This window comes from Bubalus bubalis, chromosome 10 (assembly GCF_019923935.1).
Source record: "Bubalus bubalis isolate 160015118507 breed Murrah chromosome 10, NDDB_SH_1, whole genome shotgun sequence".
NCBI lineage: Eukaryota > Metazoa > Chordata > Mammalia > Artiodactyla > Bovidae > Bubalus > Bubalus bubalis.
In genome coordinates, this window is record NC_059166.1 from 35,903,580 (window position 1) to 35,925,679 (window position 22,100).

The 22,100-nt window shown below is 41.8% G+C and overlaps 1 protein-coding gene across 12 annotated transcripts in view; it reads right to left on the bottom strand.

The window, feature by feature from the left end:
- Window positions 1-14,963, bottom strand: part of L3MBTL3 (L3MBTL histone methyl-lysine binding protein 3) — a 106,828-nt gene extending 91,865 nt beyond the window's left edge. For 4 of the 12 annotated variants that reach the window (XM_044924242.2, XM_044924240.2, XM_025294560.3 and 1 more), the window contains exons 1-2: window positions 12,827-13,111; window positions 11,158-11,231 (exon numbers count right to left, since the gene is read on the bottom strand). The gene's annotated coding sequence lies outside the window, so the exon portion shown is untranslated. Of the gene's footprint in view, window positions 1-11,157; window positions 11,232-12,826; window positions 13,113-13,762; window positions 13,998-14,020; window positions 14,087-14,746 lie in introns of those variants that run through there. The other 8 variants (XM_006069502.4, XM_006069499.4, XM_006069500.4 and 5 more) reach the window with 5 other exon arrangements.
- Window positions 14,964-22,100: the final 7,137 nt, after the last annotated feature.

Sequence of the window (22,100 nt, forward strand, 5' to 3'; positions counted from 1 at the left end):
GTATCACCTACATACTACAAATGTATCAGCTACAAATGTATCACCTACATACACAAATGTGTCAGCTCCACAGACTGATGGAAAGAGAAAGGGTTGAGGGCTCACTTCTCCACAACTCAGGTATCACAAACAAACAGGAGATCCCTGGCATTCACAGACTATCTTGATTTCTACCATTCCTGAGTGACAGCTGAAGCTCCCACATTTAGCAATTTGCCATTTCGCAGAGACAAGATTCTGAATCACACACACCATAAACTGAGGGGCCCGGCCAAGGTCCAGGTGTGCTCTGAGCCACAGCGCTGTGTCTGAGCGCTACAGCCACTGTAAATAAAGTGATAACAACTCCGCTTCTAGTGAAGAAATGAAACAAACAAAATGAACTGCTAGTTGATTCCAGTGTTGATGACAGAACAAGGAGAACATGGAAATGCGTATGAAAGTGATAGGTCCCAGCCACAAAACAGAAGTTTCAGATAAATTAAAGGCTGAAATGTCAAATACAATGATGACTCAGACACATTGTGTGAACAAAACTACAGAACGCTCCAAAAGGAAATAAGTAGAAAAGACGTGTGAATTTGTTTCAATAAGTGCTCTAGACAGTACAAAAATTGCTCATCAAGTAAGATAAGTAGTTAAGGTCTAGAGAGATCATTTACATTACTCAGTTATACTTTAGCAATCTGAAGGGAGGAATTATGTGCTACAACGATTTTTTTTCAGGTTGTGGACTGGCAACGGTCATGGGCTATATCCATCATAAATGTCAAGAATCTACGGTATCTTATTTTGACTGGAGATAAACAGAGTCCTTCATAATCCTCTCTTTATATGATTCCTTTGCTCACATCTCCCAGGAGAGGATAAAATGGCCGCTCAGAGTTGGGGGCAGAGACGCCCCAGGCGTGCACTTGTACAGCACATTCAAGGTGAAGAGGCTGCCTGGGGCTGAGATGAAGAGAAGATAACAGTCCCTTGGAAGATAAGCAACCCAATCTGGTAGCTGCAACACAAAGTGAGAGAGTGGGCCTTGCCTAGAAACCAAAAGTCTGGATCTGCAGATAAGGTCAGTATTAAAGATTACTAAGAAAGGGTACTAACTGCAGCCTGGCCATTCCTGCTCAAACCATTGTTTTCAAAATAGTAGAGTATTTACAAGAACAGCTAATGTTCACTAACGCCAGTTAAACAGGTTTAATATTTTTAAGTAGTTTTTTTAGAATTCCATTTTATAGCTTTACCATTAACAGGTACAGTTTTCAAAAATAAGTTACAGAGATAACAAGGCCAAGAGCTGGGAGTAGTTGTAAAAGGAGGGTAGGCATTACCCCAGAAGCAGCATCTGAAAATCAGATTTAATTCTATCACTCAAAGAGATGATGGGACTCAGTGAGATCTCAGTGCCTGGTGTCAATGAACTAAACACATCAGGTTTTGGTTCAAGAGGGCAATGTATCTTTCGTGAAGAGTAAATCAGGAATGCTAACCCTTAAATCATGACCATGAAAGAAACAAAAATGACAGCTCTGCAGAAGAGAGAGACAATAATAAGAAAAGTCAACATCCACAGTGGGGATTCAATGCTCTGCTGCTATGATGCCCGCATGAACACCATCAACTGAAGCTGGCTTTCGGTTCACTTTGTAGAAATCATCAATCACTCACCAAAAGCTGTCTCTGCAACATTGTGACATTCTCAAAAAATAAGTCTTAAGCATCACCTTCAGTAATATCATCGAAAGGGCCTCTGCCCACTGCTAAACACATATTAAAATGGTGTATAAAGTTGCTGAGCCTCCCTCTCCCCACCCACCCTGCTCCTCGTCATCCTTTCAGAGACGCAAATCAAACACTTCATGCATCATCCTCAAAACTTGCCACACTCTCTCAAGTTCCTCTCTCCATCCCCTGCCCTTTCCTAAAGGAGCCATGACCTTCCTTTCCTCCTCTTCAATTCACTTTCCAAGGCTTGGCAATGCCCTGTTCTGTGACTTCAGACCAACTAACCCCCTGAAGCCTCAATTTCCTCATCTATAAAATGTGGATAATAACAGAACTTTTCTTCATTGCGCATGGTGAGGACTGAATAAGATGAGTCAGGTAACAGTTCAACACAGTGCCTACTCCAAAGTTACGCAGTCAATAAAATCTTAACTGTCTATTATATTACCTGGTTTAACAATTATTTGAGTCATGAGAATTGCTCAGCGACCTTAAAAAATTAGTCACTGGCATTTTCCCCCCACTTTCCCTTCATTTTATTTCAGTGGTGTCTCTTACGGTAAGCCACCTGTGTTCAAAGCTCCATTAGAAGATGTCAACATTACAACATAGATGTTGTGCTGTTAATAACAACAATCCCTTATATTTACATGGTTCTAGAAATGACTAGCTTTCTTCAAGGAACAATTCCTCTGAAGTAATGGAGAAGGATCTGCCACGTAGGGAGGGAGTTGGACCCGAAGGCAGGGCTCTCTTCACCATCACGCTGGGCTGGCAGCACACTGGGGACCAGGCTAAAGCGGGTTAACAAGATGAAGAGCAAAGGCTAGGGCAATCTGTCCCCAGATTCGCTCCTCAGAACTTATAGGAGACCATTTCTGTGTGTCCTGTGACACAAGTGTTGTGGTGATGGAGAAATGTAACCTCTGGGTCTTTGGGAGATGGATGGCACCCCATCAGCAGCAACGCAGCTATCTGTGAAGCACTGAATCCAAGTCTCCCATAGTCAGCCAGCCCTACAGCTCTGTTGTCACAGTCTAGCAAGTCCCATGGAACCCCTTTTCAGAAAATGCTGAGCTATGGAAAATAAATTCAAGAAATAACATGAGAACAGGCAGTGTTTTACAGGAGAGAATACATTCATCTCCAGGTTAGGAAATCAACTATAGAGATGCTACGTTCTGGCTGAGCTCCCAGTCTGCATCCATGAGTTGAAATCTGTAGTATCTAACACTGGGGAAAGTCCTGGGGACCTAGAGTCCAGGGCCAAGAAAGTGATCCTGAGAAAGACATGGCCCCGCCTCTTAAGGTCTATCTACGGTTTTCTGATTTATTCTCTGATGCCTTCCTATGCACTTTCATGACACCTGAGAGGTACACAGGCTGTAATGAGGAACTCACATATTTACAAATACACGGCCACGTAAGGGGAGTCAGACAAAGTCAGTAAGTCTAACCCACTCCAGAGAAACAAACACAGTGGAGCTGGAGGGTTTCTTCTACACTTTGTCATTTTAAAGGATCTTACCAGTACTAGCCTATTTGACCCTAACAGCTACCTTTTAAGTTGGCCAAGAATTGTTGGCCTCCTTTTACAGATAAGAAAAGATCACCAAACCAATTAACAGACTTTCACCTCCCAAAACAGTGACCCTCAGACTATACCACAGTGCCCAAGACAATGTATTTTAGTCAGTAAAGAAGCCAATCTAATGTAAAGGTGAAAAGCACAACAGCCAGAGTGCCTGGGTTGAATCCTGGCTTCACAACTTACTAGCTGAATAATCTTGGGCATGGTACCCAACCTCTCTTGAGCCTTAGCGCCTTCATCTAAAAAATGAATAGGAATATCTACTTCATAGAGATTTAAGCGTTTTTAAATTATGCATGTTAAAGTGCTTTGTACTTTGTGGACAGTCAGTTCACAACAGCTACAGTCATTTTGAAGAAAAGAAACAAGTTGCTCTCCAGTGTCCACACTCCCTTTAAACATGAGTTTACCAGATGTCTGAATATCTCACGGCAGAGAAATGATAACTGTACAAAAGCTAATACCTTTGCACCACAAAGTCCTATTAGATTTCTCCAGAGTCCAGAAGTGAAGGCGGAGAAAAGTGGGAGTTAAGAACTATGGTAGGACTCTGGGATTTCACAAACAAGTACAACTTCAAAATGAATTTAGGAAACTGATGAAAAGTCAGTAAGTATTGGTTTTTCCAAGCTCTTATAAAGAAAAGAACGTTCTAACAATGAGAAAAGTATGAAGGACATAATCTCTGAACAACGACCTAAGACTAAGCCATTGGCAACCTTACTGTGACATTTTTGCTGAGGAGGCATAAAAGCATCGTCGCGTATCAACTCTGGTTCCAGGACCTGCTTTCAAGAAAGACACAGAGGCAAACAGAAAGCACCATTGAGAAATCACAGTAAGAGGCCTATAGAGAAAGGAGAGATGAAAGCTATGGATCCTCTCCAAAGGGGACTCAAATGACTACAGAGTCTTTCTCTGTACAAGTGCTGGAACATGGGTATGTAAGATGCCAGGAGAACAGGGGCTGAAGGGAGACTCTGTACCCCAATAATAGTACTTACTACATCATATCATGATCCTTTCTTATAGGAGGTTTTGGAGGAAAGAGACTTTGATTTATTCATTTCATTACCCTCATGTGAATATCCACAGTAGGCATCAATAAAAATTTATCACATGAATGAACAAAAGAGAAGGGGAAAAGGTAACAGACTAGTTGTGGGCAAGGACTGGGGAGAGGGAAAATCAGAAACACATCTTCATTTGTCCATCTATCTCATATTCTCCAGTGAAAATTCTAACAAGGAAGCTGCTAAGTATTTATTTACCTCTTTGGCAAGAGGATAACTCTCCAGCTCCAAGAAACCCTCCTTATTTAAGTGTCAGTGAAGAACACATCAAACGAAGTTAAATTCAAGCCTCTTAAACAGGCTTATTCAATAAGGATAAGAGAAAAATCTAAACTCACCCATGAAGCATCTCTCAACAAATATTTTGCTACAAAGAAAAATTTTCCTTTCAAATCAAGCATGACAGATACCAGCTTTGATATTCCAGTAACCCTGACTGATAAGAACTCTGAATCGCACACATACTGGAATTGAGATCTGTTGTGGAGAGATGTGAATTCTGCCCTGAGGGCTCAAGTTCATAGATTTTTTTTTTTTAGGCAGGTAGAACTGTAGATGACTTCAATGTGAAAACTGAAATCTCAACAGCTTCAGAACAAATTCTTGAGAATCTGGGTTTTCTGTCCCTGTCCATGTTCCTGTAGTAGATGCCTGAGAGGCAGCTAACCTAGGTTTCCTTTATGTATGAAATCGATTATTAGGACGGCTCCTTCATGTTGATATTTTTTCAAGAAACACGTCCTGCTCCTGTATCTACTACTAGTCATGTTTTAATGAAAATGACTCTATTTATAACATATCAATGGCTTATCTGATTTCCTACCTTTTCTGCTGTGAAGATTACATGCAAAGGGGTAGTCACCAAAGGCAACCTTCACAAAATCTCAACTTCCTGCCCTTCCGTTTGTTACTGTAAGAAGGATGAATTGTTTGAGAGTCTGTGGCCTTAACCTACTTACTTCCTCTGAAGGAGGAACAGAAAATGAAAAATGCCTTTCAAGAAAAAAAAATGTATATAGAAAATGAAATCACAAACTGACATTAACAGTCTTATGGCATATTTAACACACTCTCTTCGAATGGTTTTATTTGAAGTTCATTTTCAATGTACAGACTATGAGATGCTCAATTTGAGACAGAAATATCCTGAAAAATGCTATAATGTCATCCATACACTACACTAGTAGGGTAATAATAGAAATTTTACACCCATTAGAGGGATTCAAGGGCATAAAAAGAGCAAGAACCTGTCTCACAGAGATATTTCCATGCTTATGCAAAATATGCACAAGTTTAAATTTTAAAAGAAAACTAAAAGTAGTATCTTGTTCTTTTTTCTTACTTCACTTCATAATTTTTAAATGCTAAAAGTAGTACATTCTTTTTTCTTATTCTGCTTCATATTTTTATAGAACACAGAGCTAAAATTAAAAGATTTACACTTGATTTCTTTTGCCTATAATAAATTAGATTTGTCCAGATTTTATTTCTGTCACAGAAGTCATGTCTACAGGCTTATCTTGATAACCCTTTGCAGCTAAACTCCTTATCAACAAATTGAACAGCTAGGCCTCAAATCTTCCAAATAAGACCACAAAGCAATGGGTGAAATTATTTAGATCATTTAACAACCAGACCGGGGACTTCAATTCACAGTTCAGTGCTCGGTCAGTTTAACAGATGGGGGAAAAGTAATCAACTGATTTTGGTGCCTCAACCATCCTACTCAAAGTGTTCCAGTCACTGAACTAGTTTAATTCTATAAAAGCACACGTCACATAAAGCCACGGTCCAATCTTGAAAGGCTCCAACATACAGCAGGTGCTTAAAAAAATCTGTTGGATGATAGAGCTTCAACAAAGGAGAAACAGTCCATCACCCTATAACCAATGTCTGCAACAGCATCCTTTGAAGTTAAGACTAAAGCTCTGCTCGATGGACCATGACTCAAATAACAGAAATGTCATATGACTCCCACTATAAACCAGAACCACCTAATGAATCAAAGACTCTTCACTTTATTTTGTAAATGGGCCTACTCTTCTGGTTAGAGCATAATATCAGTAATTATCACATTTTGGTGAATATATTCTTAGTCATATTCCCTGGTATCTTTTTTTAAACTTTGATTCTCACACCCTACATTCTTCCCTGTCTCCAGCTTCTCACCATTATTATCTCTATCCCCCATTTTAATTTTCTTTTTTTATAATCAATAAATTCCATCATGTTTTGAGTTCACAAAATGGTAAATTTAGGTCCCATTCTTTTGATTGGTGATTAATTGATTTAAACTTAATTTATCAATTAATTTAAATTAATTGAAAACAAACCCTACTGCCTTATCAGGTCTCTTCCTACAAAGAACAGATGAAACCTTTTAATAAATAAGCCCAGTAATTACCAAACCTAATCTCAGTAATATTTTGTTAACAGCTAATGATCATTTCAAGGCCATGAACTAGACCAAGGTGTTCTTTTCAGTACAACTAAGTCTTTCCCCAACGTTTAAAAAGGGAGGAAGAAAGAGGAAAGTGAAGAAATAGTGTTTTCTTCTCATCATTTTTTTCTTACACCTGTTTGCTATTGCTCATCTTAGTGAACCCATGTATAAAAGCAAATATATTCCTCAAAATCTGAAAATGTGTTTCCTGGAAATATTGTTAAGAATTACTATTTTGAAAATTAGAAAGTTAAAGACATAACAAAACAAAAGCCAGTGTCATTTTCCCTTGTCCCAGCCCTTCCAAGCTGCATGATATGAACTTACACAAGTTACTAAGTATCTCTGAGGACCAGTTTCCTCTAAAAGAGAATTAATAATACCAAACACTCAAGGTTACTGAAAGTATTAGGGATAATACTGTTAAAACAGTACCTGGGCATACAGAATGCACTCAGTAAGTTTCTGCTAGATGAATGAGTGAATGAATGAATGAATGAATGTAAAATATCCAGCTTAATGCTTGACATTCAGAAGGCACTCAATATACAATTGCATTGACTATATTAACACCTCACAGTATTTTGCAAAGGGCGCCCCATGTTGCAGGTCCCTACGTTAGGGGCACACTTGCTACCGCCACAGTACCCACTGCAGGTACCTCACCTTTCACTAAGCACTGAGCCACAGCTTTGTTTTGGTAATTATCATTGTATGTGTATGGATTATCTCCTCAACAGACTATAAACACACTAAGGCCAAAGATTGTTGCTTTCTTCATAGCCCCAACAAAGTCATTTATTTCATCCTATTCTATGCATTAATTATGCAAAGCACTTTCCAAGAGAGTTACAAAGATACCCAGTAAATATCTATTGACGGCCATAAAACACTGACTTGCAGAAAGAATAGTAAGTAATAATAATAAAGCTTTATTATTGGGTTGGCCAAAACGTTCATTCAGATTCATCTGTAAGGTGGTACAGAAAAACCCAAATGAACTTTTTGACCAACTCAACCTAATACACATGTAATTCTTTCAATCACTACCCTAGTCATTAACTGTAAGTTCACTTCCGAGGAAGAAACTGGAGATGCATCCAGAATCAGTCAACTTTACACAAGTGCCTCTCAAAAGTCCTTATTCTTTCCTGCAAACCACCCTGTCTCCTAAAAAAGGACTTAAAGGCTTTTCAGTTTGACTTCATAAATCAAACTCCCAGGGTAAGGGTGTAGGGAACTCCTCAAGAGCAAAGACCTGGTCTTGCAGTGTTCAGCACTGTAAGAATTCAATAAAAATCAGTTAACTAGTAGAAATATCACTAGAGGAATTATTATTCAGGTTACCCAACTTTGGGACACCAAGTTGGACTAGTACCCTAGTCCACACTACCTAAAGTATTGGGCTAGACAAAAAGTTCATTCGGCTTTTCTGTACCATCCTATAGAAAAACCCGAATGAACTTTCTGGCCAACTCAATGATTTCTTTTGTAAATTTCCTGTCTTAACTGCATCTATTATAAATAGCTTTGGTTGATATATGTATTTCTTAGAAATAAACTATCTAACAAAACAAAACAGCGGAATTATTCAAGAACCAACCTTCAATTACACAGGGACTAATTAAACAGGAACTATTATTTCTTCTTTCCTCCACTACTGGGTTTCTAGGTTCTTAGAGTATTGATTGGATAATTTACAAGATAAGAGAGATAGGCTAAAACTTCTCAAGAGTTTGGCAAATTCAGTATTATCAAACTGAAAGCAATGACTTGTGGTTTTCTTTTTTCTATCTAGATAATATATAGTTGATTAGGATTAGAATAAAGCAGCCAAGAGTTCTAGAAAATGTAGGGAGGAAAAAGCCCTACAGGGAGCACCCCCGAAATTCACAGTCATTTGTAGGACCCAGTTTCTGGTCCCTATAGTTTAAATTCTTACTACTCCAGTAACCTATTTTGTCATCTTCATTTCCCAACAGACCCATGCTAACTAAAATATTAATTACAGTACATAAATTCCCCTCACACCAACCCCTCTAATTTCACCACCCTACCATTTCCACAGTTTGGTATTATTTTATATTTAAGTATTTATTTCACCAACTCCTACCTATTAAATGACTACCTTGAGATAAAACATAATTTGTATTCAGCACCATTTTAAAACATGGTCTCTTCCCTCAAGAAAGCCATAAAAGAGAAACTACTATTTTCCTAAAGAAATGAAATATCCCCTGAAAGCATTGTGGCAAGTCCATATAATATGTACACCAAAAACTAAACCAATTATTTTAGCCAAGAATTAAATCACTCTGTTCAGCTTTTAAAAACCTACCTTTTGTTCTGCCCTTTTCACAAAACCTGGCTAAGGTAAAATGATAATATGACCAACAAACATTTGAATAATTGTTCATAGTTCTCAAAACCTTATTTGATCCCTTCAACAAAGAGACCAAGGCAAGCACTGTCACTCCCATTTTCCAGAAGGGGAAATCTAGGCTATAAGAGTTAAAGTGATTTACATAAAGTGGTATATTTAGTAGCTAAACTGTCCTCTGATTCCTATTCTAGCACTCTACCTACAATCACAATGATTCCCCAAATGAAGAAAAATAACCACTGTCTTCCACTCAGCATATCTAAACATGAAACTAACCATCCTAGGAAACACACTTCACTCTGTCTGAACTCTACTTCCATCTGCGATCTTCTTGTCAGCCGTTCTCTCCCCCTTGTTTCTGCTGCATCACCTACATGGACATCTATTTATTTTGCTATTTATACTTCTCAAGGTGATCCACGAGCAGAAAATGACAATAAATTCCTTTTTGACAATCATTTTTATAGTGGTATTTATTCAGTTTTGACCTCTAAACCACACCTACCATGGTTATAACGTGGCTCAATAAGGACTGTTAGTCCTCACAGACTTAAGAGAACAAACTTATGTTACCAGTGGGGAAGAGTGGTGGGAAATGACAGTTAAGGAGTCTGGGATGGACATGTACACACTGCTATATTTAAAATGGATAACCAACAAGGACCTACTATATAGCACAGGGAACTCTGCTCGATATTACATGGCAGCCTGGATGGGAGGCTGGGAGAGAATGGATACATGGATATGTATGGCTCAGTCGCTTTACTGTGAAACTGAAACTATTCACAACATTTTTAATCGACTACACTCCCATATAAAATTCAAAATTTTTTAAAAAAGGATTATTAGTCCTGCTAATTTTTGTTTTCTTTTGTTTTGCCAAACAAGAATTAGCAACTCCTTTAATACCTGAGACCGAAAAGGAAAATGAAATGAAGCAGAAAAAGAAAGGGAACGATTAAAAAAAACAGTTATAAAAGTAGAAGAGGCTTCCTTCCCTAGTTGCTCAGTGGTAAAAAAATTCGCCTACCAATGCAGGTGACTCGGGTTCCATTCCTGGGGTGAGAACATCCCCTGGAGAAGGAAATGGCAACCCATTCCAATATTCTTGCCTGGGAAATCCCAGGGACAGAGGAGCCTGGTGGGCTACAGTCCATGAGGTCACAAGAGAGTCAGATATGACTTATCAACTAAACATCATCATCATGAATAGTAGAAAAGCACTAGAGTAGCACAAATGTACTTTTATGTTCTACCCAGACAGGGTTCCCTTTTGCCTGAGAATGACCTTTGTTCTGAGAGTAGGCCCTGGATTACTGGAGACTAACCAGCACCCTCCAAAATTACCAAAGAGATCTTTATTGGTCAACAGCTGTATTGCTTGTGGTGATATGCTTAAAAGTTGACAAGTTTATGCTAAAACACTGGAAATTCACTATAACACTATGACATGATATTTGGCACACATCAGCCCACCATAGGATTTGAGCCATACAAGATAAGTTACTTAAACATGCCCAAACATCTTATTGGAAATATCACCTACAAAATTTTACCAAGTTCCAGAACTTTCCACATCACAGCATACTTCTACAACAGCTATATTAATTCACAATTGCTTTGTTCTAGATTTCCCGCTTCCTCAATTCCAAAGAATAAAACTATTTACTTTCAGTAAAGAACAGGTACAATTGAAGTGTGAATTAAGAATCCAGTAAAAAGCCAGTCCAAAGATTATCCAAAACAATCTCTTAATTTTTCATAATGCTTTAATTGGAGCTTCAGTCACAATCAGGGTCAAGACTTTCATGAATTCAAAGCACCCCTTTGAAAATGATGTTTTTCTGCCAACTCTGTTCCACACTCTCCTTCCTTACCCTCAAATGCAGCTTTTAATATTTGCGAGTATATCAAGCAATTTGTTTCAACACACAACTCTTACCTAGTGGCGGTGAAGAAATAATTATCTGATGGTCTTTAAGACTGTGGTTCACCTTCAAGACTTCTCCTGGAGGTCTATCATCGATTTAAAGAGAAAAGAAATAAAATCAAAGTATTGCCATTTTAAAAAAAGAAGCCTTGAAACTCATAGATAATAAGTTCAAATTCTGAATTACTGACATTGCATAATTTTGTACACTACTACTTAATATGTTACAACACACACACACAAAAATAAACTAGCTTTGGGTGAGGTGAAATTGATTTTACATTTATATCACTGCTCTACCCTAAGTTCCCCTGTTAAAGTCTCTTCCATTGTACGACAAGCAAATGAAAGTTCCCAGGATCATTTGCTTCAATTTTAACTTCTCTCACTGTTTCGCTTATTTAAAGTTACCCTGCAGAACACACACCGGCAGAAGAATAGATACTATGTAAGCAAGTTTTTCCCATATATTTAAGTGTTTAAATCCCAAATTATACAAAGTATTCAGAAATAAGTCTTAACCAGTGAAACAAAATTACACTCTTAGAGGTAAATGGGGTCATTTACTTTATAACTATATATGACTATGTGCTTTAAAAAAACAAAAAAAAAACAAAAAAAAAAAAACAAAAAAAGACCTTAAATTATATTTACTAGAGAATAAAATGATTAGCTCATATAAAATGATTTTATATGAGCCTTTTCAAACACAAGTGTTTTTCATTTTTTCAAAGTTTTAAACATGTATTGCACTTCGTATTTTTATTAACATTCAAATGAAATTATCCGTCACTCCTGATTAAAGGTTGATCAAATGTATAGACAATGACAAATATTAAAAAAATAAAATAAAAAATCAAACAACTGCGTCTAATCCAGAGAGTGACCGATCTCAAATCCCAGAATAAAAGCAAAGTGTTTTCCCCATAGAAGTACCCAACTGGAAGGCTGGGTCCTTGGATTTCATTTGCTCTCCGATTTACTACACTTTATATTTCTGATCAGCATCCTCTCATACAACATCTGGCCCCTGGCTCAGGTCGTCTAATCACTTCCACGTCTGAACGGACTACGTAGCTAAAAAGTAAAGGCCAAAGTTTGCTCTCGGCCTTCCGAACTTAAAGACGCGTCTAACCACTAGAGGTCTCCCCTTGGCCAGTTTTGCACGTTCGCTATTTTGCTGCACTTGAAACTTTCCGGAGAAATGCTCTACTCGAGTCAGTGTTTTTCTAAAAACTTGCGCAAAAATCCACGCGACCGAGCTAGCCAGTACGGAGACTCTCGGGCTCCCCACAGCAATAAAGCTATCACAAACAACATTCTAGGAAAATTAAAATTCGACGCACTCGCTCCAGCCGCTCCCTCCCCCCCCTTCTTATTTCTCATCTCAGTTTCCCTTAACTTAAACTTAGAACAATCAAAAATCTATTTTTGTTTCGGTGCACTGTGAATGATCTCTAACGCATTTTTTTTTCTGGCGGTAGACCCGAGGTGGTCAAGGAGCCTGCCGAGGGATGCAGGGAGGGGGGAAGGGCCGACCTCGCAGCGTCCGAGGAAGTTGCATAAGGAAAGAGACTCCGTTTTTTGGGTCCCCTCAAAAAATCGGCGGGGAGGGGGAGGAAAAGGAAGCGGGGGGGGGGCGGGGGGGAGGAGGTAGGAGGGAAACTGAAGCGACGTTTACCTTCGTCTCCCCGTGGAAGGGTGGGGTGAGAGCCGCGATCTTCGCGACCCCGGAGGGCGGCTCGTTACCCCCACGTCTCTCAGAGCGCAGACGGACAAACAGATACCCCTACCCCTCCGCGGGGAAGGCGGGGAGCAAAGTGCCCGCTTTTAAACTTTCTCTCACGGTCGCGCTGGGGCCGGGCTTCGCCCAGAGAGGGTGGGGGAGACCGGAGGGCCTTTTTCTTTCAAGGTAATTAAAGTTTTACCACCAGCACGAAAGTTGCGCCCTCCCCCCTCCCGTGCCACCGTGCCCCCCTCCCCCGCTTCCAGGGCTCCCAAGTTTTCCTCCCTCTCCGCCCCCCACCCCCCCGCCCCCGCCACCAGCTCGCGGGGCGCGCGGCGGATGCCTCGGCTCCTGCGCTTCCCCGATCTCCACCCCCGCCGGCCTCTACTTCCCCCCGCCGGGCCGCCGCGGCGCGAGGACGGCCGGCCGGGCCCAGGACGCTAGTGTGCAAAACCCATTATTCCGGAATGGCACACGCACGCCGCGCGAGGCGGGCGGCGGCCCCGCCTCGGACCCCTCTCTGCCTCCCCAATATAAGGACGGCGTAAACAAGTTGCAGGAAAAGCAGCCCCGCGCCTCCCCCCCCCCCCAACCCCCCCACCCGCGCCCGCCGCCCCGGCGCGGCCGCGGCCGCCGCCTCCCGACACACGCCCGCGCCCGCACCCGGCCCGGCGCGGCGCGGCACGGCGCGGGGCGAACGCCGCGACGGCGCGGGCTCCCGGCCCGGCCCGCGCCCTGCGCCCTCCCCCGCGCGGACGGCCGCCGCGGGCCCGCGCCGCCTCGCTTCCCGAAGCACTTTCCTGCCTCGGGCAGAAATAAACCGGAGGGTTTATTTTTGTGCAACTTTCCCAAAATGGCGGAAATTGGAGCTGATCTATATGAAATTCTCACACAGTCGGTCGGGAAGTGGGAGGCGGCGAGGAAGAAAACGCAAACTCTCGGCCGCCGAGCCCGCCGCGGGTCCGTGAGTGTGTGCGTGCGTGTGAGTGTGCGTGTGCGCGGTGGGAGTCGGGGAGGCCTTTCCTCCGCGCACACACACACAGCACACGCCGGGGAGACGCGCCTGCACATTCAACCAGTCCATTCTCCGCAGCCCGAGCGGGGAGAAAGTGGCCCGGCCTCTTTTCCCACTGCCTCGGTCTCCCGTACTTGTACTTCTCGCGCTCGCTCGCTCGCTCTCCGGTGCGCGCCCGGCACAAAGGCCACACGGGCGGAGGGGGCCGCAGGGGCGGCGCGCGGGGCTTGCGCCTCCCGCCGCACCGATACGCGGCCCCGGCCACCCCCGCGCGCCCCCCCCCACCCCCGCCGCCGGCGCCCCCCGCCTCGGCCGCCGCGCTCGCCGCCCGGGCTGCGGCTCCGCGGCGCCCACTCAGGCACGCACCCCGGCGGAGCCCGGCGCCGCCGCGCTCCCCACCCCGCGCCCGGTGTCATGAAAGCGACCAAAGTGACAAGCTCGGGGGGCGCGGGGGAGGGGGCCCACACGCATCCCGCCGCCTGCGCGCGGGCGAGAGCCCGACGCGGCCGCCTCGCCCCGGCTCCCTTCCGCACGGCCCCCCACACCCTTCCCCGTGTGCGCGCAAAGAAAAAAATACAAGTCTCTCCTCCCCCCATTTTTTCCTTTCTCTTTTCTCTCTCTTTTGTTCCTCTTTCACACTCGCACTCACTACTTCAGAGTGAGATGCCCAGAGACTCCCCCTCCAGCCGTTTCCGAGTCACTTGCCCACTTTTTTCCCCAGGATTAAGTTTTCTTCTCTTTCCCAGAGGCGCAGAGAAGTGGGGGAGAAACCCCTTCTGTCCTTTCCCCTCCCCTGATCTGTTTCACAAGACGAGGGTGCGCTTCCTTCTCTGTAGAGGTCTCTTAACTTTCATCCTCACCTAGGAAAATAAATGAATGGGCTTTGGCACGGACAAATCTTCAGATTAATTAGAGATTAGATCCGATCAACCGCTTCTTACCCCCAAATTTTCTCTTTTTTTTTCTCCGTCTCACGAGTAGTCCTGACAAATGGTCCAGGGCTGCGGGCGCAGTGCGCATGTGCGCGTAGAGTCAGGGCTGGGGAGAGGGGAAACTGCGCTGGTGCCGGTGCCGCCGTGCCGCCGCCGCTGCCGGGGAGGCTCGCGCTGGCTTCCCTGTTAATGCTGCTGCGCCTTCGCCGCTGGAAAGCAGCATTAAAGCCGGTTGGCAAATGCAGCAGCCCGCAGATCCTGTTTCAGGTGCATCTTTTCAATACCCTTGTCACCAGCTCAGAGCTGGTTCCAGAACAATCAAAACAAATATGAAAGACTGCTAAGGTGATAGATTTCTTTGTCTATTTTCCACTTTACTTTTTTAAAAAAGGCATTCCTCAGAGCAGCTGATCCACCATGTACTGTTAAACGTATGCTTTCAGCCATTAAAGAGTGGGCCTTGGTCTTACAAAAACACAACCTAAAGGCTAAACACAAGCTACAGGTCAGGAGAAATGAGAAAGTTTTAAGCTCCCCCCACCCCCCCACCCGCCACACACACACCCTCTCTCTCTTAGAGGACTGGAAGAATGCGTTATAAAGTGTGCATGTAGTATCCGCGTGCCTTGCGTTTCTTAAGTGTTGGTCTTTATTGACAGCTTAAATGCGTTAGGCCTCTGTTGTGAAATCTGTTGGGATACATATGTCAACTTAGAAATCAGTGTTAAAGTCCTCTGGCAGTAAGCAGGTCGAGGACTACCTTCTGAATGTATTCAGTCAAGATGGCTGAGCGGTCCTAAAAAGCAAAACCTGTCTTTGTTAGGGCATCAAAACCAGATCAAGCGAGAGTATTGTTTTTCGGTATTGACAGCTTTCCACTCATGACTGTTGACCTCTTTTTGGTCAGCTTACCATTCTCCTTTTCTACTAGATACAAGTACTTAGAAAATAATTCAAGAAATTGAAGTTGTGATCAACACTTTAGGTCAACAACGGAGTTCACCATGCAAGGGGAAAAAAAGGAGCGGCGGTAATTTCTGGAATGGTGGAAGCAAATCTTCACATTTTGCTTGGGGTGGGGAGATGAAGTAAGGCCCCCTACCCCTCAGAGTGGACTAGTTTGCATCTAATAAACCGTAAAGGAGACCCTTTTCCAAAATTGCTGCCTGAGGCCTAGAATTTAAATATATCACAGATGGAAATTCTGTATTAAAAATCTTTCTCCAAAATGTAAGTAATAATAGTGTCAATTGAATTTTTTCACTTCGGGAATGTTCCTTGAACCAGTTTCAGAAAAATAAACTGCTAAATTCTTCCCTTAGGACCGTGAAATTACCCTAGAGAGACAGACTACTCCACAGTGTCTTCTGCTGGTGTAGTGACTGAATTCTCCAAACCAAAACCCAGGACATACAGCTTGACATGTACTCAAAACAAGTGAACAAACCCTGTGAAGCTGAACAGAGTTTATAAAATATGCTTCCTGTGTCCGGCAACCATTGGTTTAGGAGTGTGAAATGAGGAAGGCTGGGTTAGAGAGGGCTATAGATAATATTGATTTCACCCACAATATCCAACCTTTTTCTGAGCTGTTCCCAAACAGCCTAATTAACTGATCTGAATTTCAGCTTCTCTCCTTTTCTCCCTAGCCCTTGAATAATAAGCAGTGAAATGGCCAAAGGCAGACTACAAGAGGAGAAGGGAAGCAAGGCCAGGAGCTATGTGCAAAACTAAGGCCTATGCCCAAGGAAACTAATAAAATAAATTTTAGATTCCTCTTTATAAAAATCCATTCTAGACTTGTTCTCTCTAGATAATTTCTAGACTATATTTCTATTTCACAAGCTTTTTCAGAGATTTACATAGTCTTTAAACTTATATTAAAGATCTACCTTGTGCTAATCACATTACAGGGTGTTGGGGGTAAACAATGATCAAAACTAGGCCCCAAGGAATTCAGACTGGTAAAGGCAGTCTAGTGCACTGGGCAATGCTTTACAGTGTGAAAGGTGTTGTACTAGGGGTATGCAGAGCAGTTATAATTGAGGAGCTACTGTGGCAATAAGGAAAGGCTTTCTAGAAAAGGTGATAACTGTTTCTTGAAGGACAGGTGTCCAGGGTATGTGGGAAGATGATCCAATCAGAAAAAGTCTGAGTAAAAGTCCAAGGGTCAGGAAAGCATGGCTTGCCTGGGACCTGTGCACATACTGAGGTGCAGTAAGAAAAATAAGGATGAGTTGAGGCTGTCTCCAATACATGGCCAATCTCCTTCAGAGGTCATCAGTAAAAGCTCAAAGACAATGTAAGTTGTTCCCAAGATGTGGTTCCAGGTGGAAAATATTTTGAAGGTACTCACGTCTAAAGATATTGCTACAAAGAATCTACTGGTGTGACCACCTGAGACAGAGGCAGTATGTGATATTAAAATCTAAATAACACTGGACCTTTATATAAATTGGTAGTATTTACAGAACCTTTCTCCATCTGTTCCCTAAATGATAATATACTAGTAGAAGCTTTTTGTTGCCCCTTCACCCTTCCACTGCTCAGTCACTGGTTAATAATCCATGATGAATCCCTTCTTTCCAGCATCCCTTCATGGCATCAGTCTTCACCACTCTCCCCGGTTCCCATTCCACCCAACTCTACCCTATCACACCTATATACCTAACCCATCCTCAGACCAGATCTGTAACTTCCTTGACCTCCCAAGTGAAATTATTAGCCACTACTTTACTTTTCTTTATATTTATTCATTTATACCCAAACTTGTGCCCCCAGCCCCATGACTTCAGGTTACTCCATTCCTAAATATCCTGAGGTGTATGTGTGCGTGCTCAGTTGTGTCTGACTCTTTGCGACCCCATGGACTGAAGCTAAAGCCATTTTACGTGGAAAATGTTTTCCATCACTGTACTTACTCTCTGGAGACTTTCTGAGGCTTCTCATCCCCTCCCAGATGAAGGTCACTCAAAACCTTTCTCACTATATTCCTTCCTGTAACCTCCATTCAGTATGAATTCAATTTAGAAACCTACACTCCCTTTTCCTAGCACTAAGTTTGTTCTGTGTTGAAAGGACATACTCCCCCTTCCTTGAACAATTTAAGGACAACCTGCTCTACCAGCCAGCCCCTCACAAATTGAAAGTGACCAGGAGTGAAGTCCAAGAGATTTTTATTGTAATACAGTTCTGCCACCATCCACTGGGAACCCATTAGGCAGGTCATCTCATCTTCAGGGTTTGAATTCTCTCACTAGTTACACAAAGAAAGAGTAATAATTGATTTCTGAGACCTCATTGAAATCCACGTCCCTCTCCATCCTTCCACGTAACAGCAGCATTGTCACATTTTAGTACAAATAATATGGAACCAAGAAATGAATTTTAAGTAAAGAGTGAAAAATCTATCCATCTGCTAGGTATCAGAATGTTACCAGTTTATAGCGCATTCAGTTGGTTTAAGCCTGATACTAATGAGATGAAGGTCATGGGTTCCATTCCCTAATGGCTAGTTAGTTTTGATCTGTTTCATAGCCACAAACTGCTTTCCTAAACCGTTTCCCATGTAGTAATGTGTGCTATTGGTTGTAAGTCTTCATGTAAAATTGAATCTTTCCATAGAAATTTTCTAACGTGAACAATACTTGAAATCATTCTTTCAATGTATTATCTTACTTTTAAGTGTGAGTCAAGTTATTGATTTTTTTAGTCTATATAATTGTGTGCTCCATGTTTTTCCAAGTATAAAAATGACATTAACAATGATTTGGCCAAGATTCTTATTATTGATAATTATTTATACAAGCTGAGTTTGATTTTCTTGTTAACGTCTAGATAACACTGAAATGTTCATGTAGTACTCTAATTTGAGTCCTTATTTTTCTTGTGACACATCTGTATACATTCTTAGCACAGAGCTTGTGATGGTGAAATGTAATTGACATGCTAAGGATGAGAGAAAAAATATCTGTTAGTATTACTCATTAGGTAAGGAAAGGATTATGATGTAAATCTTAAATTCTCAACATCTTAAGGAAATTAATATAAAAGAACATCTTGTTTATTATAATCTTATTTAGATGCAAAAGTAAAGATAGAAATATGACAGACATTTAAAACAATGGACTAATATAGAACTATAAAGTGACTTATAAATTTTAAAAGTTAATAATTTTCCAGAACACATTTACTTGCTTAAAGCCTAAATCCAAAAGCCTTATAACTAAACAGTATTAGAGGAACAAGCCAGACTTCATAACATATCTGTGATTGTAGCCCCTGATAATTTTAGAGCCTGGTTGTTCTAGAATGTTCTTTCCATATTACATGGCCTCCTGGCCACAGCTGATTGGTCCAGGAGTGGATATTTAATCCAAGGACTAAATCAAGTAAGGGGTAGCCTATGAGTCAGCAGGGAGTGCTTCCCCATATGAATAAAAGTGATGAAATGGACTCATCTACACTTATGCTTCACCATATGAACTGGAAGTTCTGGAGATAAAATTAGTTGATAGGCATTACAAAAACTAAATGATTCACAGAGAGAAGCAAGTAGAGTGTAGTTTCCTTAGTTGTTAGGCATTAAAAACTATGCATGCTAAGTCGCTTCAGTCGTGTCCGACTCTGTGCAACCCCATAGACGGCAGCCCACCAGGCTCCGCTGTCCCTGGGATTCTCCAGGCAAGAACACTGGAGTGGGTTGCCATTTCCTTCTCCAATGCATGAAAGTGAAAAGTGAAAGTGAAGTCGCTCAGTCGTGTCCGACTCTTAGTGACCCAATGGACTGCAGCCTACCAGGCTCCTCGGTCCATGGGATTTGCCAGGCTGGAGTGGGGTGCCATTGCCTTCTCCAAAAACTATGCATAAGTATTAATAGAAGTCAGAAGGTACAGCAGAGCAGAAGTTAGCCAGCCAAATAAAGGCCAGAGCTGCCCAGGGTGTCGCCTGACTCCCCAAATGTCATTCTAGTCTTAGAGAGGCCTGGCCACTCTGGGACCTCATGAAAACCACCTGCATGGCTAGAATTTCTGTCTTCACTAGTATCACCATGAGGGCACCCCATCCCTTATGGAAAATTGAGTCATTTTTTGAATTGAGTAGATAAGCAAAAGACCCCTAACACCAACAATTTGTATGGCCTGTTCTTTTTAGCTTTATAGATTTAAAGGGGGCCAACTCTGAAAGTCAGTTGAGTCGGCCCAACACCCAATAACCTTGTGCCTGTTATTGGAACATGTGGGCCAGATGGTGAGGAGCAAATCCCAAGTTCACCACTTGGGTAAGTTGCGAACCTCTTACCTCAGATTCTACATCTGTAAAATGGGAATATTTATAGTACCTAGCTCATGAGGCTGCTATGAGGATTTTTTTTTTTAGTTAGTTAGTTATTTACTTGGCTGTGCCAGGTCTTAGTTACAGCACACAGATCTTCAATCTTTAGTTGCAGCACATCAGATCTAGTTCCCTGACCTGACCAGGGGTCAAACCCTGGCCCCCTGCATTGGGAACCCAGAGTCTTAGCCACAGGTCCACCAGGGAAGTCCCCTCTATGAGGATTTAATGGAGTAATGCAAGACTAAGCCTTGGTGTGTAGTTACTAATCAATAAACGTTAGCTTATGAGTCAGGGTTTTTGCTTGAGTTGCTCCCGGCAGTATTCTTAGCACCCAGACTTGTACCTGTACACAGTTAAAAATGCAATAAATATTTATCGAATGACTTAAGAAAATACTATTATGTGAATTATTATGGCCACTCTTTTATTTGCCTCTTTCCTTGCTGGTGACCAGGCCAGAGGTGTCACGTCACAGGCATGCCCGTGGACAACATCCTCCAAAAAGTTCCTAAAAGCATGTAAACAGAGCGTGCTAATGGAATTCATAGGCCCTATTTCAAAGGAGCCTGCTGTTCAGAATATATTATCTTTATTTAGCATTTATATTACACTTTTACATTTTCAAAGCCCTTTTCAGTTTTTTAACTAAATATTTGTTATAACATTCCTATGTTATCTTTCATAAGGGAGGTAACTGAGGCATGGTTCCAATCATTAATACCTATAACTGGAAGAAAATTCATCACATAAATACAGTAAGTGTAACTGTATATTAAAAAAAATCTGGAACATTACTTTGTTCGTGTAGAATGCCGAATGGAATGTCAGTGTTCAAGAAGAAGACAATCTGTTACTTTAAATTATACTAGCTCTGCCTTTCACTTGTTCTATTTCAGGAACTAGAATCAATAGAAAGGTTTTTAAACTGGGGTTTCTCAATGGGTTTGAAGACTTTAAGGAATAAAATTTTGAGATTCAGTATTGAAATATTTCACCATATCTTAGTAATTTCCCAATTTTTTCTGTGAAAACCTCTCCAAGAAAGTAGTTCTTACCTCCTGTCACTGCTTAGAGGTTTTCTGTATGTATGCCCTTAGAATTTGTAGACAGTGAAGAATGAAAGGGTAAAAATCAGTACACTGTTGATGAAATCAGTCAAGAGTAATCTAGTTTAAGGAGACTTGGGAAATGCCCAAATCCAATCAGGTGTCTCTGTAGAGTTTCAGGAAAGTCTGAAAATGTATTGGACAGAAAAGAGAGACTGAGTTTTGGTCACTATTCTAGCTGATTGGCTTCATTAAAGATTAAAATAATCCTAACTCAGAGGAGCCCTCAATAAAGCTGGATGATCTATTTCTTTGACTCTAGTTGACTTCCTCTTCTACATAACCCAACCAGCTGTGTACTGATTGCAAGGTCAAATTCCACCCCAGTTTTCTCCTGTCCCAATGTAAGCTCCTTCTTCCCTTCAACTTCCAAAATCTCTCTCTTTTTCTTTCCCATCCCCAGGGAGAAATATTCCTACTTCTTCACCAGGCTGTCTTTCTAAATGTGTTCTTTATCACTCACACCCTCTCATTATTCCTCCATAAATTTTCATTATTCTCCTGATATTTACAGTTTGCTCTTCTCCACTGGCTTTTTTACAGCCCCCAAATATGCTCATATCTTCCCAGTCCTAGAAAGAAAACCTTTTTTGTCAGTTCTACATCCCTTCAAATACTGTGCCATAATTTCTCCTTTGTTGCCAGACTTCTTGAACAAGTAGTTTGCACTCAGCATTCTTCGTTTCCATACATCTGATTCATCCTTCAATCCATGAACTTACTGAATATGCTTTCTTCTTTTAAAGTCTCCAAAGACTTCCTAAATGCCAAATCTAGTGGCTACAGTCCACTTCCTATTTAAGATTCTAGAAGCATTTGATGGTGTTGACTAATCCCTT